This window comes from Trematomus bernacchii, unplaced genomic scaffold, assembly GCF_902827165.1.
Source record: "Trematomus bernacchii unplaced genomic scaffold, fTreBer1.1, whole genome shotgun sequence".
Classification (NCBI taxonomy): Eukaryota; Metazoa; Chordata; class Actinopteri; order Perciformes; family Nototheniidae; genus Trematomus; species Trematomus bernacchii.
Genome location: NW_022987469.1, coordinates 84,314 through 100,000, shown reverse-complemented (window position 1 = coordinate 100,000; position 15,687 = coordinate 84,314). Strand labels below are relative to the sequence as shown.

The following is a 15,687-nucleotide window of genomic DNA, read 5'->3' as shown; positions in this document are numbered from 1 at the left end:
CTTGCCGGGCGACACACGCACTCTGAGCTGCACAGAGCTTTGTCTGATACTTTTTCTCACACACACATTCCCACAGTGTCCAGACACACACAGAGTGAGGAAACAGCTGACCAGACCCAGCACCCCCCCCCTGCCAAAAGCTGTGAACAAAAGGGGTCAATGTGAGGAGGGGGGAGGAAAGAGGGGGAGTGGTGGGAGCGTCTGGGAGACACAGATGGGTCAGAGGGCTGGACTGAATAATGATGAGAGGAGGGGGGGGAGGGGGAGTCTGGAGCTTTAACTTCTCTAGACGTGTGATTATAAAGGAATTTAAAAACAATAAACTTAGGAAAAGGGATCTCAGTACTTGGGAAAGATACAACAATATCTGTTATGAGGATTTAATATAACACATGGTATTTAATCACACAAAGAATTTGATTCAATTACAAATATTATCATGATAGTTAACAGAATATGCTCAAAACCCTTAAGATGGCACTAAAACATAATGGACTTTCTTAGCCTGTCATTTCTTTTTAAAGCACTTTATTTGTTATTAAATATAATCAAAATGATATTTGTATTGCATCATAGATAGGACACATCAGCTTGTTGAAACCCAATGAATTACTAGGTCCAACTGCATCAACAAAAAACAAAATAAAAAGCCTAATGATAATTTATAAAAAAGTGTAGCAAAATTGTGTTCTTACTCGATATTTCATGTCTTTTGTATAGCTCGACAGTTCAAGTTCAAGTCAGTTATGTGCGGATATCGACAATAATCCCAAACATGGATATTCAATCTTATTGTGGCTGTTTTCTAATGTGATCCACTATAGAAATCCTTAATGTGACGTCCCCGGTAGGGCAGCAGCGAACCGCTTCAACACGTGTATTTCGGTGTTATTCACGGCATTCATTTTGTTATTCTACAGTATTGTTGTTTTATAGTTAATGTATACAACCCAATTTGTGTTCTTTGAAATTGAAAAGGATATCACATTGTGTTTGTTACTTTCGTTGCAGTTGTATATGTCTTAAAGGGCCCATGTCATGGCCATTTCCACTGATCATAATTACATTGTTGAGGTATACTAAAATAGATTTATACTGTGCAATTTTCCAAACTCACATTGGTTTCGCATACAGCATCTCTGTCAAGCATGTGTATTCAGCAGTATTCACTTTCTCCACTAAACGACTCGTTGGAGCTCTTGCCCCCCCCTCCCTGTGAGCCTAGTGTGCTCCGATTGGTCAGCTCGGCCACTCGTTCTGATTAGTCAACCACCAGAGAGGCTGCGCCCATGTCAGTGCTTTTCCCGGCTGCTCTCAGCGTAACATCAGTCTTATCATGGCGTCGGTACAGCGGTATATTTTATATACATATATATTTTTAACTGTTGTTATAGAAGAGTGTGACGGCCTCAGGGCCTTTGTCTTACGATGGGGTGGAGCTGAAGAGGCTAATCAGCACGATCACGGACACCTCCGTAGCCGGTGCTATTAATCCCAGCGGCCCGGAGTCTCTCTCCAAAGCGGCTGCAGAAGGACGAACTGAGCGACCCTCTCCCCTCGACCACCTGTCTCTGCATTTACCACAATAAATGTGCCGTGGTTTTGTAAACTCGTGTATGTCTCCTTGTCTTTCCGTTGTGGCCTACGAGCTACTCTCATAACAAAGAGTAAGTTATTTTTACCCGTTATAAACTACTACTGTTTGATGAGAAATCAAATCATGGTTTGCTATATATGAATTCAGGGAAGAAAGGATAGGCCTACTAAGTATTTCCATTAAACTTTATTTTTAGAAATGTACAAAATGAACATAAATATACATATATACACGGTATATCATCCATTCCTCCTCCTCGCATCTTGCCTGCGCACAGTCGGTGCGGTGTCTTTTAGCACCCTCAGTAGTAGTAGAATCCCTTCCCCGTCATGGATTGTCCGCCAGGATCTGGCTGGACGAAATCAAATGCAAATCACAAAATATTAGAGAAACTTAGGTGTTTTAGATTCGTTAGTAGTAGTTGTGTAATGAACAGCTTGCCTGCTAATATGCTAACCTAGCTTTGTTTACCTTGGTAGCTAACACGATATGAACGTTAGCTTGGAGGAAAGGCAACTATAATGCAGTGTAATAAAACTACTATGAACAAAAGCTAGTGGTTCATATTAGGCTAGCAATAACGTGTTTATAATTGCAATCGTATACGGGTATTCTGCTACGTTCGGTCATACAATGTAACTTGCATGAATACATTGTTTTGCGCTAGCATACAGCTAGCCTCGTTAGCTACATGCAGTATATGTACGGTCACAATGTACGGTAAATCACAGTACAGTATACTGTATGAGTATTCCGTGTGTGTGACTGCAGACATTCTCCTGCCATGACAAACATGTAAGGCCATCTGCTGACATTGTAGTTGATATATTTAAACGCTAGCAACGTAGCATCACAAAAATGTTTTTCTGACCAAAACTAGCTCTAGCTCCGTGTGTTAGATCGCTACGCCAGCTATAATGTAATTACGTTTCGCGACTGACCGGCAAATCACCCGGAGTATACTGTCAATAGGTATTTTGTGTGTGAATGCAGACATTCTCCTGCTATGAGATACATGTATGCAAGGCCATCTGCTGATATTAGAGTTGATATATGGAAACTCTAGCAACTTAGTTAGCACAGTTAGCACTGTGTCAATGGCTTAGCAGTCCAACACAGTTTACACATTTAAACAGTCTTGTTTGATAAATACACAAATAACAATGCAAACTTACAGGTTGTATACCCAGATCTTCCCCTGCTCCAAACGGTCCAAACAAGCTGTGCATATCCGGCCTCAAACTGGGCAATGTTTTGGAAGCTTTCGTCTGTGAAATGCCGGTTCTTCGAACCTCTGGAGGAGGAACACGACGCTGCTGGTGTGGCCATAGCTCTTCGGGATTGGTCCATTTCGTTCCGGGTACCGCATGACATCAGGCGGTACCCGGAACTAAATGGAAGACTCAAATGGGCAGTGACGTATCTCCAACGAGGCGTTTTGGGGAGGTATTTTCTGTGTTAGAGTTTTACTCGCTACAGGGTGTACTTTGAGGGTTTTGACTCTGCACACCGTTTACATGCATAAAAACCTTCATAACACACAAGGGGACGGGTAATAACCGGAAAAGCATGACATGGGAGCTTTAAGTGTAATTTGGATTGGCTTCCTATTTTTTATGGACATGCTTTTATTTTGAAGGAGAGTTAGCACTGTTGACAGGAAGTTGTTGTTGCTATGGAAACCACGTGACGGAGATTAACGGAGAAAAGTCATATCTACATATAAAGACGGAGAAAGTAAACAATAAAGTTTATGGTTAAGTGTTAGCACCCCCCGAAGAGGCACAAGCTCTTACGTTGGTATTGGAGATTTCAATAAATTCAATTTTCAAAAAAACGAAAACAAATAAAATAAATATGAATATCCGAATAACGAAATTGAAACCCGAATAGTACTCCAACGAACGAATATTCGGGTACAGCCCTAGTCCCCGGGTCAAGGGACAGTCCCACTTCTCTGCTTAAAATGCTGTGCCAATACATTGACAGAGAGGTAGTGTATTATGTACATCATACAATGTCTACAAATAAGCTATGGACGTCAAACTAAATTCAGTCAGCTCTACTAGGTTGTTGGTTGTTCCTAGAGTCTCTAAAAGTACAATGGGAGCCAGAGCCTTTTCTTATCAAGCTCCACATTTGTGGAATCAGCTTCCAGTTTGTGTTCGGGCGGCAGACACCCAATCCGTTTTAAAGAGTGCGCTTAAGGCTTTCCTTTTTGATAAAGCTTATAGTTAGGGCTGATTAGATTCAGCCCCTAGTTTTGCTGCTATAGGCTTAGTTTGTCGGGGGACACCTTACTTCTTCCTTCTCTCTGTCTGTACCTGTGTACTCTCATGTTCCCAATAACCCAGCTTCCCCACATTTCTTTTTTGGTGTCTATCTACGCCGGGTTCCTGAGTCGTGGCTGATCCTGTTGCTGTGGTCCTGAGTCCTGGATCTTGAGTCGTGGCTGTGCCTGCTGCTGTGGTCCTGGATCATGAGTCCTGGATGGATATCCTCGTGGATTCATCTTCTTATTATAGACACATGCATTTCCAAACATTTGGTCTACCTATATTGCAAATGTATTATCTTTTCAATTTACACACGGCATCTATTGCACGTGTGTCCGTCCTGGGAGAGGGATCCCTCCTCTGTTGCTCTCCCTGAGGTTTCTCCCATGTTCCCCTTTAAACTCTGGGTTTTCTCTGGAAGTGTTTCCTTGTACGATGTGAGGGTCTAAGGACAGAGGGGGTCGTATTGTCATACTGATATTCTGTACAAACTGTGAAGTCCACTGAGACAAATGTAACATTTGTGATATTGGGCTATATAAATAAACATTGATTGATTGATTGATTGATTGATTATGAAGTAATGACAGAAATAGCCAATTCATTTTCACAAGGACTCGTCTGGAGCTTTAATGCATGAGGGTTGATATGTAAACTGTTGCTAGGTTAGCATGACACACATAAATACACACCCACACACCCACTATTTTTTTTGTATTGACTTGCACTATTTTTTCTGTTTCTGTTTTATTGTGTTGCGCTGTTGGTGGAGCCTGTGACCTAAGATGTTCATCGACATAACTACACTGTAGCTATGGTCGTATGACAAATAAAAGCCTTGAACCTTGAACACACACACACACACACACACACACACACACACACACACACACACACACACACACACACACACACACACACACACACACACACACACACACCCTACATCAGACAGTCACACTTCCACTTTCCAACTTCCACTTTTAATTCCAGAGAAATGTTGCATCCACTTCAAAAAAAGGAAGAACAAAGAAAAGTGTCTTCATTATATGAAATATTATAGGACAACGGGTGAAAGAGGGGTGAAGGAAGGAAAGGTGTAAGGAGAGTTTGGAGGAAATAACAGACAAGGAAACATAAACACAGTAAAATAATGAAAAGCAAACAGATCACATTCCTCTGCTTATTAAAGAGAGCTGTTGTTTTAAAAGGCTAAAGGAACAGACAGTTAAACACACGGTGATGTCAGCCTCACCATCTGTCTGTGTGTGTGTGTGTGTGTGTGTGTGTGTGTGTGTGTGTGTGTGTGTGTGTGTGTGTGTGTGTGTGTGTGTGTGTGTGTGTGTGTGTGTGTGTTCTGTCAGCTGGTGTTGAACTTGCCAAAACCCTCCCCTCCTCTCCTCTCCTTCCTTTCCCACTCTTCCTTGTCTGTCTCTCCTTTCAGTTTGTTCTGACGTCGTGTGAGATCACTACATGCTTGATTAGATTAGTGATCATGAAATTATAAAAAGGCAAGATGGTTGTTGTTCCCACACTTTTTGGTAATGCCCCCTCTTGCAGTCAAGCAAAATCCCCATCAACACATTATGTCTTATTCAACAATAACAATACTGCGTCTGATTGACTTTTACTCTGCTTTTACATCGATTTTAAGTTGAATGTCTCTGTGTTTAAAAAGTGAAAAATTGCTAGTCAAACATTGCCAAAAACACAAGCCTTTGAATATGAGATGAGACAGAAATGCATTTTCATATTTAAGTTTTTCTGTTCATCTTGTTATAAACTTACATTTTCTTCATTATAGGTACATTCTGCAAACCTGAAATAAACAGCCTTGTTTTTTTTACGTCTACCAGATTCATTTGACGTTTTTTAACAGCACATGCTATTTCCACAGAAGTTTTAGCATCTATGTTATGTCCGTGTATGTTTTTACTGATTTTATTTACTTGTTATTTTACATTACATCTCTTTTAAGGTGACTTAGAACATCGGTCCAGGGACAACTGATGAAAAATAGCATCTTGGCTAACTCTGGCGCATTTAAAGAAATGTTTATAACTGTCCCTGTTATATGAAAAAGAAAATGTTTATTAGTTATTGGATCATTAAATACAGAGTGAGACATTTGTTGTAATGTTAAGGAAATGTATGCAGTTTCTCTGATCTGATGAGTCATGTGTGTGTGTGTGGCCTAGCATTACTATACTTGTGGGGACCTAAATCTGTTTACACAGTCACGTGTGGGGACTCGCCTCCCTTATGGGGACATAATGGAGGTCCCCATGAGGGGAATTATTAATTTTAGGGTGAAGACTTGGTTAGGGTTAGGGTAACCCCTAGATTCCACCGGGTCCGTCTGTGCCGCGTTGCGGTTTTGGTCCGGCCTCCTCCGGCGTCATACCCTACCAGGCGCGTTTCAGAAGCATTTCAGAAGCGGAGCGTCTTGCCTGCCGGCTCGCAGTTTTTGTTGATTTGGGCATATTTCCTGGACAGGCTACTTTGTACAGACAAAGTTCATAATAACTGTAATATTCCAGTTATAAACGACATGAATCAAAGATGTGTTGCTGTATTTTAGTGGTAAAAAAATGCATTCATCATCATAATTATTCTATATATATAATTTACACAGTGCCTGTAAACCGGAGGAGAACGCTGGCATTTCTCCTCCTACTTGAAAGACTACGGAGGGATAGGGTCTGCAAAATGAGTTTGTGTGTGTGTATATATCTATATATATATATGCTATATGCACTTCCTGCCTGCCCGACCTTACGTTACGGCTGCGCCGCGACAAAAATAGGATTCGATCCTAATTTTAGAGGAGCCCTGCGCCGAGACGCTTCTGGGACGCTTCTGAGCCGTAACGCGCCGCGTGTGGTGGAATAGCACCCATTGACTAGAGTGGCCGCGATCGCCGTGAGCACCGCGGCGCAGCCGTAACGCGCCCGTAACGCGCCGCAGACGGACCCGGTGGAATCTAGGGGTAAGGGTAAGGGTTAGGGTTAGGCATGTGTTGGTTATGGTTAAGGTTAGGATAAGTCTCCAGGAAATGCATGTAAGTCAATGTAATGTCCCCTGAAGTGATGTATACATGGTATGTGTGTGTGTGTGTGTGTAGGTCAGTGGTCAATGAGCAGACCTCTTGTCCTTTCTCCTTTTACACGCCCCCCCTTGTCTCTCTCTCTATTGACTCCGCCCTTACCCCCCCCCCCCCTCCTTCATCTCTGCATACTAACAAGACATCATCTCTGTTCTATCCAGACGTTTTGCACATTGAAAGTGGATTTCCAAAAGAAAGTGAATCATGATTACATAATAATATCGATACACCACCTTCTTACACTTTAGCAAGGCAGAGCAGCATTTTTGGTGCAATATTCTGGCACATTTTCAAGGCAAAATCATTTCAAAAGGAATAAAAATGTACTTTCTGTTCTCTTCCTCTGCCTATCTAGCTCTTTTCTCTCCCTGGACTTATTCTTCTCCTTTCATTTTCAGCGTTTTTGGCCTGCCAAAAATCATTTTAAAAGCAAATGTGTTGTGCAGTGAAAAGGTCCTTCAGGCCAGACACGCTTCAGTGCAGACACACACACATTCTGCTTCTTTATCACTGAGCCAAGCTGCATTCAGGGTTTACTGCCTTTCATTTCTACCAAAATCATACACAAAAATGTAAACAGCCAGTTCATTTTGCAAAATATACATAAATACTGAATGCCTACATTTCTTTAGCTTCTTTTATAAACTGAATGTTGAGCCTGCAGTATTTATATAATGATTCTTTATGACTGCAAAACGATTCCTTTCTCAGACTCATTGTTTCTTCTGCAAAGGTTCTATTCATTTAACGGCCTCATTCACAATACATTCAATACACTTGCACTAGGTGTGTGTCCTGTGGTGTGTGTGATCAAGACAGTTTCCCACTTTGTTTGGAATTTCCACGGAACACTGACTTGTTGTTTTCACCCTGAATTGAATCGCAGAGTTACAGAAAGGTCATGAGTCATGTCTTATTTCATACTAACTGAGAACTCTCACTACATTCTGCTGACTCAGCATCTCTGACTTGTTCCTCTTTTGTTGTTAAATACTGATTAACTGAGTATTTATTGGAAATGTTGTTTAGATTCAAAGAAAACACGTACATTTTGCATCATGGGATATGTAGTTTTAAGTTTGATATGAGCTAAAGGTCTGAGTATATTTCTGCCTTTTGCTCTAATTTCGACCATTCTTTTTATAAGTGGCAATGGATAAAATGTTTTGCTTTAACTTATTACTATAAAACTAATATTGATTGCACAATAGTTGAAGACCGTCATTGGCTCCACACTGGCCTCACTTTACAATCTTTCTGCCTCTGGGTCACAATCTCTCTTTCACAATAAAAGCCCTAGACATCAGGGGCGGACTGGCCATTGGGAATACCGTGAGTTTCCCCGGTGGGCCGGTACCGAAGTGGGCCGGTCGGACAATTCACTAGCCCCCCCCGTTGACAATTGACTAGCGGTACTGACTGACTCGGCCGGTCGAGTTTTCCCGGGCTGATTTTTAGTCCCACTCCGCCCCTGCTAGACACTGCAGTATTACCTACCACAGGGCATTTTAATAGGAAGAAACTCCAGCTATCCTCAAGTTAGGGGAACAATTCGAGGAAACTTTACCCAAGATAAGAACACCATTAAAGAAAGACCCAAAGAAGCCAAATAGGTAGGGGGATAAAACGTGTATTTCTACTAAGTTTGATCAGTTTTTAATAAAGACAGCCTTCTTACTAATACTACTGGGGGTTTGTCTTTGGGGTTTTGTTTTTTTTGTTAATTCCGACAAATGTTTATTTTTTTGGACAGTAGCCAAGCTGCTAGTAGAGCTGTCCCGAATACCATTTTCCGGGCTCCGGATATTCGGTAATAATCAGCAGCGAATATTCTGATATTCGGTGCGCGCGGGGGGGGGGGGACCTTCATTTTCCAGAAGGTTTGGTTTGCGTTCACACAGGAAAATTCAAATGGACTATAAACTTTAAACACAAGTCATGTGCACGGAAATGCTGTTCAACAATTGGTCAGAAATTAAGGGGGGGGAAAAAAGGCAAATCCCGGCAATTTCTACTGTAGCCTCCACCATGGGGCATCGGCGGGTTATTTTCATGCTGCTGTTAATCTGGAGAGCATATCAACAGACTCTAGCAACGGCGCATATGATTATACAATCAGACAACGTGCGATAAAAAACACAACCCATTGTTATTCGAATAACGAAATTGAAAACCGAATAGTAGGCCAACGACCGAACATTCGGATATTCGGGTACAGCCCTAGCTGCTAGCCTTAGCCATATTGCATAGGAACAAGTAGATTGACCTTCTTGATTATATGAAATTCCATGGACATAAAATATGTTATCATTGTCTGCTTTGGGGGGTTTATTTGGAAACAAATTCAAATTCAGCCTGTCCTCTGTTGTTGCTGGCTCAGCAGTTAACAAAAAAAGAGTGCAACAGTGTCAAACATAATACCACTTGGAAACGCTGGGGGGGTGAAAAAGTGATCTGATTCCACTTTAAATCTGTCTCCAGAGTGCCCGACTTTATGGAAGTGAAATACCAAATCGCATGTGAACCTCTTTAATAAACATGTTCATGCTGTGGGCAGATTACTGACCTCATCTGACAGGATTTACACTCGCCTAGTGCAACTGGGAAGAAAACAACAAACAGAAAATAACATTAAAACATTTTCACTTCTCGTCATGCTGATCTGTTCCCTCCCTCTGCGGTGTGTCTAGACAGGAGGAGGCTGTAAGCCTGGCAGGCAGGCAGACACTCCACGGTTAATCCAAAGCAATTAGCTCATTTGTTATCCGCGGCCTGCTCCGAGTCTATCCTCCTCCTCCTCCTCCTGCATTCAGCTAAAGGTCACAGGCGGTCATGCCGAGTCAGATGGCTCCGGATGAGCAGACAGACAAAGAGAAGGGGGGTCAGAAGTATGAGGGAGGGAAGGAAAAGAGGAAGATATGAGTGAGGAAGGAAGAAGTGGAAGAAGGAAGGGTGCATGTGGAGGGAGGAGGGAAGGAGAGAAAGAAGGACGGAGGGAAGGAAAGAAGAAGGGATGCTCGCTTTGGAAATGAGAAAACATCACGCTGTTCTTTATGCAGAAGGACAGTCATGGTTTGTGCATTGGTTCTGTATCAAACATGACAAAGCAGACCACAGCCTCTACACTAGGCAGCAACAGGATAAGAGAGTGAGACAGGAAGTACATTTGGAATATGACCAGCTCGTCAAAAAGTAGATTGTAATAATGCAAAAAACAGAAACGTTGACTTTAATGAAATGTATTATGTCAACAGATTTCACATAACTGCATTAGGTTAGTTGAAAACTTGATTTTATTGCTTTCAACTAACCTAATACAGTTGTGTGACATCTGTTGACATAGTACATTTCATGAAAGTCAACGTTTCAGGGTTTTCAGTGCAGCACAGTCAACATACAGATATAAAAACATCTAACAAAAACAAAAATGAGTAAGATGAAAATGCTTGAAATCATCTATATCAGGGGTCTCCAACACGTCGATCGCGAGCTACCGGTAGCTCGCAAGCCCTCAATAAGTAGCTCGCCAAGCAAATCCAAAATGTAAAAAATACACCAAAAATAAAGGAAATGTAATTAAAAGAATCTACCCTATGCATAAACGAAACTTCAATCATAGCGAACTCTATCTGCTTACTGCAACTCTATATCTATCTAACACCCCTCCTCCCCCCACCCCCCACAATGAATATCGACCAATCACGTTCTTGCTTGATTTGCGGGACCAGCGTTGCAGTCTGGAAGAAATGCAATGTGGAGCGGCAGCTCACCGCTTCATAAGGAGTTTAACCTTTCCTTCTGGCAGAATCTACACAACACATCAGCCCCATTGAACAGCCTAGTCATGCCAGCCTATACATCACATGAGGGGCAGAGTTTTACTCTGTGTGTTGCAACTTGCATATATATTGCACTTGACGCACACACACGCATGGCGTAATTTCCACTGGGGACAGTCCCCCCCACTTTTCGAAATCCCGTTTGTGTCCCCCCACTTTACAAATATGTTTATTTTATTTTTTTAACGCAAGCTGTCATCGCCACGGAGGAGCACACAGTCTATGAGAGAGAGAAGAGAGAGAGAGAGAGAGAGAGAGAGAGAGAGAGAGAGAGAGAGAGAGAGAGAGAGAGAGAGAGAGAGAGAGGAGGAGCCGAGACGAGCAGAGGAGAGAGAGATTGATAAGAGAGAGAGAGAGAGAGAGAGACGAGAGAGAGATGAGAGAGAGAGAGAGAGGATGAGGGGAGAGGAGAGAGAGAGAGAGAGAGAGAGAGAGAGAGACAGAGAGAGAGAGAGAGAGAGAGAGACAGAGAGCACACCTTTATCTATTTAATATAGTTGTAACAAATAAAGTAGGAAATCATTCCAATGTGTTCTATATTGTATTTGAAAGGGGAGTGATTAGTAAAATAAGCATACATAAAAAGAAAGAATGCTAACTAGGTAACATAAGATAAGAATAAACCAGTTTAAATGATTTGTTATTGGTTGTGATCATATTCTAAAGATGTTTGGATGATTGAAAAGTATACAGCTCCCTTTCATCTGAGTGTTGAGAGCTGTATCCATACATTCATGTTGTGCTCAAAGTGCTCCAGATTGATGCATTTCACTTCAACATTTAAAAAAACATCTTCCCGGGGGTGCATGCCCCCCGACCCCCCTAGAGGAGGTGAGGACACCCCTAGAGGAGGTGAGGACCCCCCTAGAGGAGGTGAGGATCTCCCTAGAGGAGGTGAGGTCCACCCCCAAATAAAGCAGTTAAAATAGTTAAATTGAATACATTTTCTTTTAGTAAACACTGAAAAGGGTCCCACAGACCCAAACAGCACACAAAGGTTAAAGGTCAGCATATCATAATGTTAAAATGTGCTAAATATATACACTGCAAAAAACAAAAAAAAGAGGAGTAAAAGTAGCTCACGACTTGTTTTATTTTTTGAAAGTAGCTCTCACCCTAAAAAAGGTTGGAGACCCCTGATCAATATCTACTTTGAACACGGAAAAAGATAAATATAAAAGATAATCCATTGTCTGTTTATTAGCCCCATAAAGAAATGAAAACCTTTTTTTTCTTCTTAATCACCTAAAAATGGTACAAACGCACCGCAAAGTAAAGGATAATAAAGTGCTGGAGGATGAGGAACTGATGGAGGAAGGGCATGTGGGCGAAATGTGTATCAGGGAGCAGCTTATAATCATGCTGCGCAGTGAGCAGCCCTAAGAGACATTCGTAAGACTGTATAAGTTATTTGATTTGATAAACATCTGTCTGCTGCACCAGCCCTGACTCACCTTCACTCAGCCACAGACCTTCAGTCACTACATCTATTTCACTGTATAATCACAGGCTTTACCCAAATCACATATGGTTTTATACAGCGGCAGTCATTACAGCTTAATCACATAGTGTCTCAGCAGGGGTCTGTCTGACAGGAGGATCAGCCCGACGTCTCTCCTTATGCTGATTCAATGAAATAACTCAACACTTTTCACAATACTTCAACGTGTCAGCAAGTAGAAAAGCACCGACCTGTTGCATCCCTTTGTAGGACGTTTGTGGAATAGACTAAACATGTTGAGAGATAACAAATAAGAAATGTCCTTCCTGCTACAAATACCACTTTGAAACACATTCAAAAGGAAGAATCTTATTTGAGTTATTATTGTTTATCTGCCAAATTATTTGATGCCTTCTCTCAGGGGGCACATTTCCCCCAAATGTAGAAAGTCCCCAATTCGAAAATGTAAGCGAACACTCACAGTTTGAATCTATAAGGTCACACACTGTCCGACAAAACATTTCATATAATATAAGACACATTCAAAGTCGTGACAGGGTGAAAGTGAGTGAGGAGGAAGCACTCCTCTTCATGCATCCATTTAAGGAAAGGATTAAGACAAAGGTCAAACTGAAAATATTGGAGAGGGAATAAGTAGAAAAGGTGGATGGAAAGATAAAAAAAACAGCAAAAAAACGACTGAATTAATATCTTATTAATATTAATACAACGCACTATATATTGTACAATATGCACATTCTTACATACATTTATTAAGTTTATATACCATTTCTGATTTGATCTTTTTATTTTACATTCTACTAATGTTAATATAAAAAATTGTATTTTACATTTGTATTTCACATTTTATCTTTAATTACTTATATTTATATATATAAATATTTGTTTTATATACATATTTTTTTGTATCTTGTACAGTATTTAATTCATTTGAAAATGAGGCAACTCTCAGAGCAAAACCCAATCTCCCCCCTGATAAAGAAAGTATTCTGATTCTGATGGAATCCCAAGGAGGGAGGAAAAAGGAGACAAGGAAAGAGACAGAAAGGGAGAGATTAATAAAGGTCAAATAAGAAAGTGAGAAAGGGAAGGAGGAAAGGAGAGGAAGAGAGAGAGAAGCTTGCTAATTCCTCCCTCCCTTCCCCCTCTCCTCTCTCAGTCCTGGGATGACTCGGCAGTCTGGTAGTCAGAAATAGCACAGACAGCTGTGTGTGTGTGTGTGTGTGTGTGTGTGTGTGTGTGTGTGTGTGTGTGTGTGTGTGTGTGTGTGTGTGTGTGTGTGTGTGTGTTTGTGTGTGTTTAAGAGAGAGAGAGAGAGAGAGAGAGTTATAGGTCATAGGTGCACACAATTTGCTTGCTTGCCAATTTCCATGAGAAAAGCTATAGGGGGTGGAAGTGGGGGGGAGGCGCACACACACACACACACACACACACACACACACACACACACACACACACACACACACACACACACACACACACACACACACACACACACACACACACACTCCATTGACTTTGGAAGCCATGGTCATGGTGCAGCCTACAAGTGTGGGAACTTTGGTCCACAAAACTCCCACTACTGGTTCCAACAGTGGGAAAACTGAGAGGGAGGTGTGTGTCTGAGTGTGTGAGAGGGGGTCCATTTCCATCAAGTCTCGTATGAACGACACACTGACACGTTTCATTTTAACAGACATGAGGCAGCTAACTCAGTCCTATATCACAGTCAATCTGATTTATTATTGTGAAATGAAAATTGTGATATGCATTGTCTGGGAAATAAACAGTAACACTTTATAAAAGATTAAAGAACCAGATGGAAATGTCATGTTTTGTCTAATTCCCTGATCATGTGCTAATTGGACATATTCAGCTAAATCTCAGACAGCAGTGTGTCCGGATATTATCATTCATCGTTTCATGTTTCGAAGGTTAACTAGAGTGGCTAATAAAGTGGTTTATGACCATTTGGCCTATTCCACATTGGATTACAAGGCTCTTCTGGTAACACATGCAAACAATTAAAACATATTTACTAAAGTTCTTGCATCAAATCTTATATACCATTAGGGGTGTAATGGTATCCGTATTCGTCCCGTACCGTCACGGTTCGGACGTCACGGTTCGGTGCATGCAGTCACACGACGAATACGCCTTTTTTTTACGAGTGGGAAAAAAGTCTGTCACTCAGGGCAGTATCCACTACACTATATATAATCCAGGGGGCGGTATTGCGCCTAAAAGCTGTTTGCCAGCCGCCCTTAAACAACAAATGAAGAAGAATAAGAAAACACAATAAAACGAACAAAATACAAGAAGAAGAAAAGTTAGTATTGCGAGTTCAGATAACACACAGGAGCTAGAAGAACCACCTGCTTCTTTTAAATCAGCTGTGTGGGAACATTTCAGGTTCCCTGTGGACTACAACAACGATGGAGTGGTGCGAGTGGTGGATCGGGAGATCAAACATGCTAAATCATATCAGAAGGCATCACCCAGATTTACCAATCACCGGAGCCCGGCAAAAGACAACAGCAGTTGAACAGCTTATCCCCGCCGAGAGACCAAAATAAATAACGGAAGCTACTGTATTGGCATATATATTTCAACGGCTATGCTGCGCCCTTATGCAATAGTAGAGGACCCCGGCTTTTATTGATTGTGATTGAAAGTGATTGAAACACTATCTTATTATTTATTTTGTAATATTTTCAAGACATTCTTTTTAGTTTTACAGCTTATTGAACCTTTTTGTTTGACATCAGCCATTATAGATAATATGGCCATCTCAGTGTGTGTGGTACTGTTTATGGTTTGTTTTTAACTGTGTAATAAAGTTAATTATTACAAATGTTAGAGTTCCTTATTTTTAAACTGAAACTTGCACTACTGTTCAAAATGAATAAAAAACAAACCTGGAATTATGCATTAGGGACTTTCTTTTGCTTTTTCTTGTTGTACCGAACCCGTACCGAACCGTGACCCCCCAAACCGAGGTACACACCAAACTGTGAATTATGTATATACCATATTTTAAAAAAGAAATAAACAATTGCAAAGAAGAAAGTAGATTTGTGTAAAGCATGACAGAAGAGATAGAATCTGGGTAGAGTGAATGGAGTAGATCAGAGGAGAGTGGAGCATTGGTCTAAATGTAGCGTGCTAATCCAGGGAACTCCCATGTTAAACTGTGAGTCCCATCTGGAACGCTAGCTATGCTAACACTAACTGTGAGTGGGTCACTGACTCTGGTATGAATGGTATGAATAATATGAAATACAATGTTAGAGTTCAAACTTCAGTCTTGTCTTTAATATGGGTTACAGTGCATTAGGCGCTTTCACACCGCAGTACTTTTCCCACAAAGGTTCATCAGAACTTAGTTCATGAGAACTCTTTAGTTC

At 41.2% G+C, this 15,687-nt stretch overlaps 1 protein-coding gene across 2 annotated transcripts in view; it reads right to left on the bottom strand.

Moving 5' to 3' along the window:
• pmepa1 (prostate transmembrane protein, androgen induced 1) overlaps positions 1-15,687 on the bottom strand; it is a 56,060-nt gene that overhangs the window by 14,566 nt on the left and 25,807 nt on the right. The window contains exon 1 of one of the 2 annotated variants that reach the window (XM_034144102.1): positions 1-160. This exon is cut by the window's left edge and continues 242 nt beyond it. The exons of the other annotated variant lie outside the window; for it this stretch is intronic. The gene's annotated coding sequence lies outside the window, so the exon portion shown is untranslated. Of the gene's footprint in view, positions 161-15,687 lie in introns of those variants that run through there. 2 annotated transcript variants of the gene reach the window in all.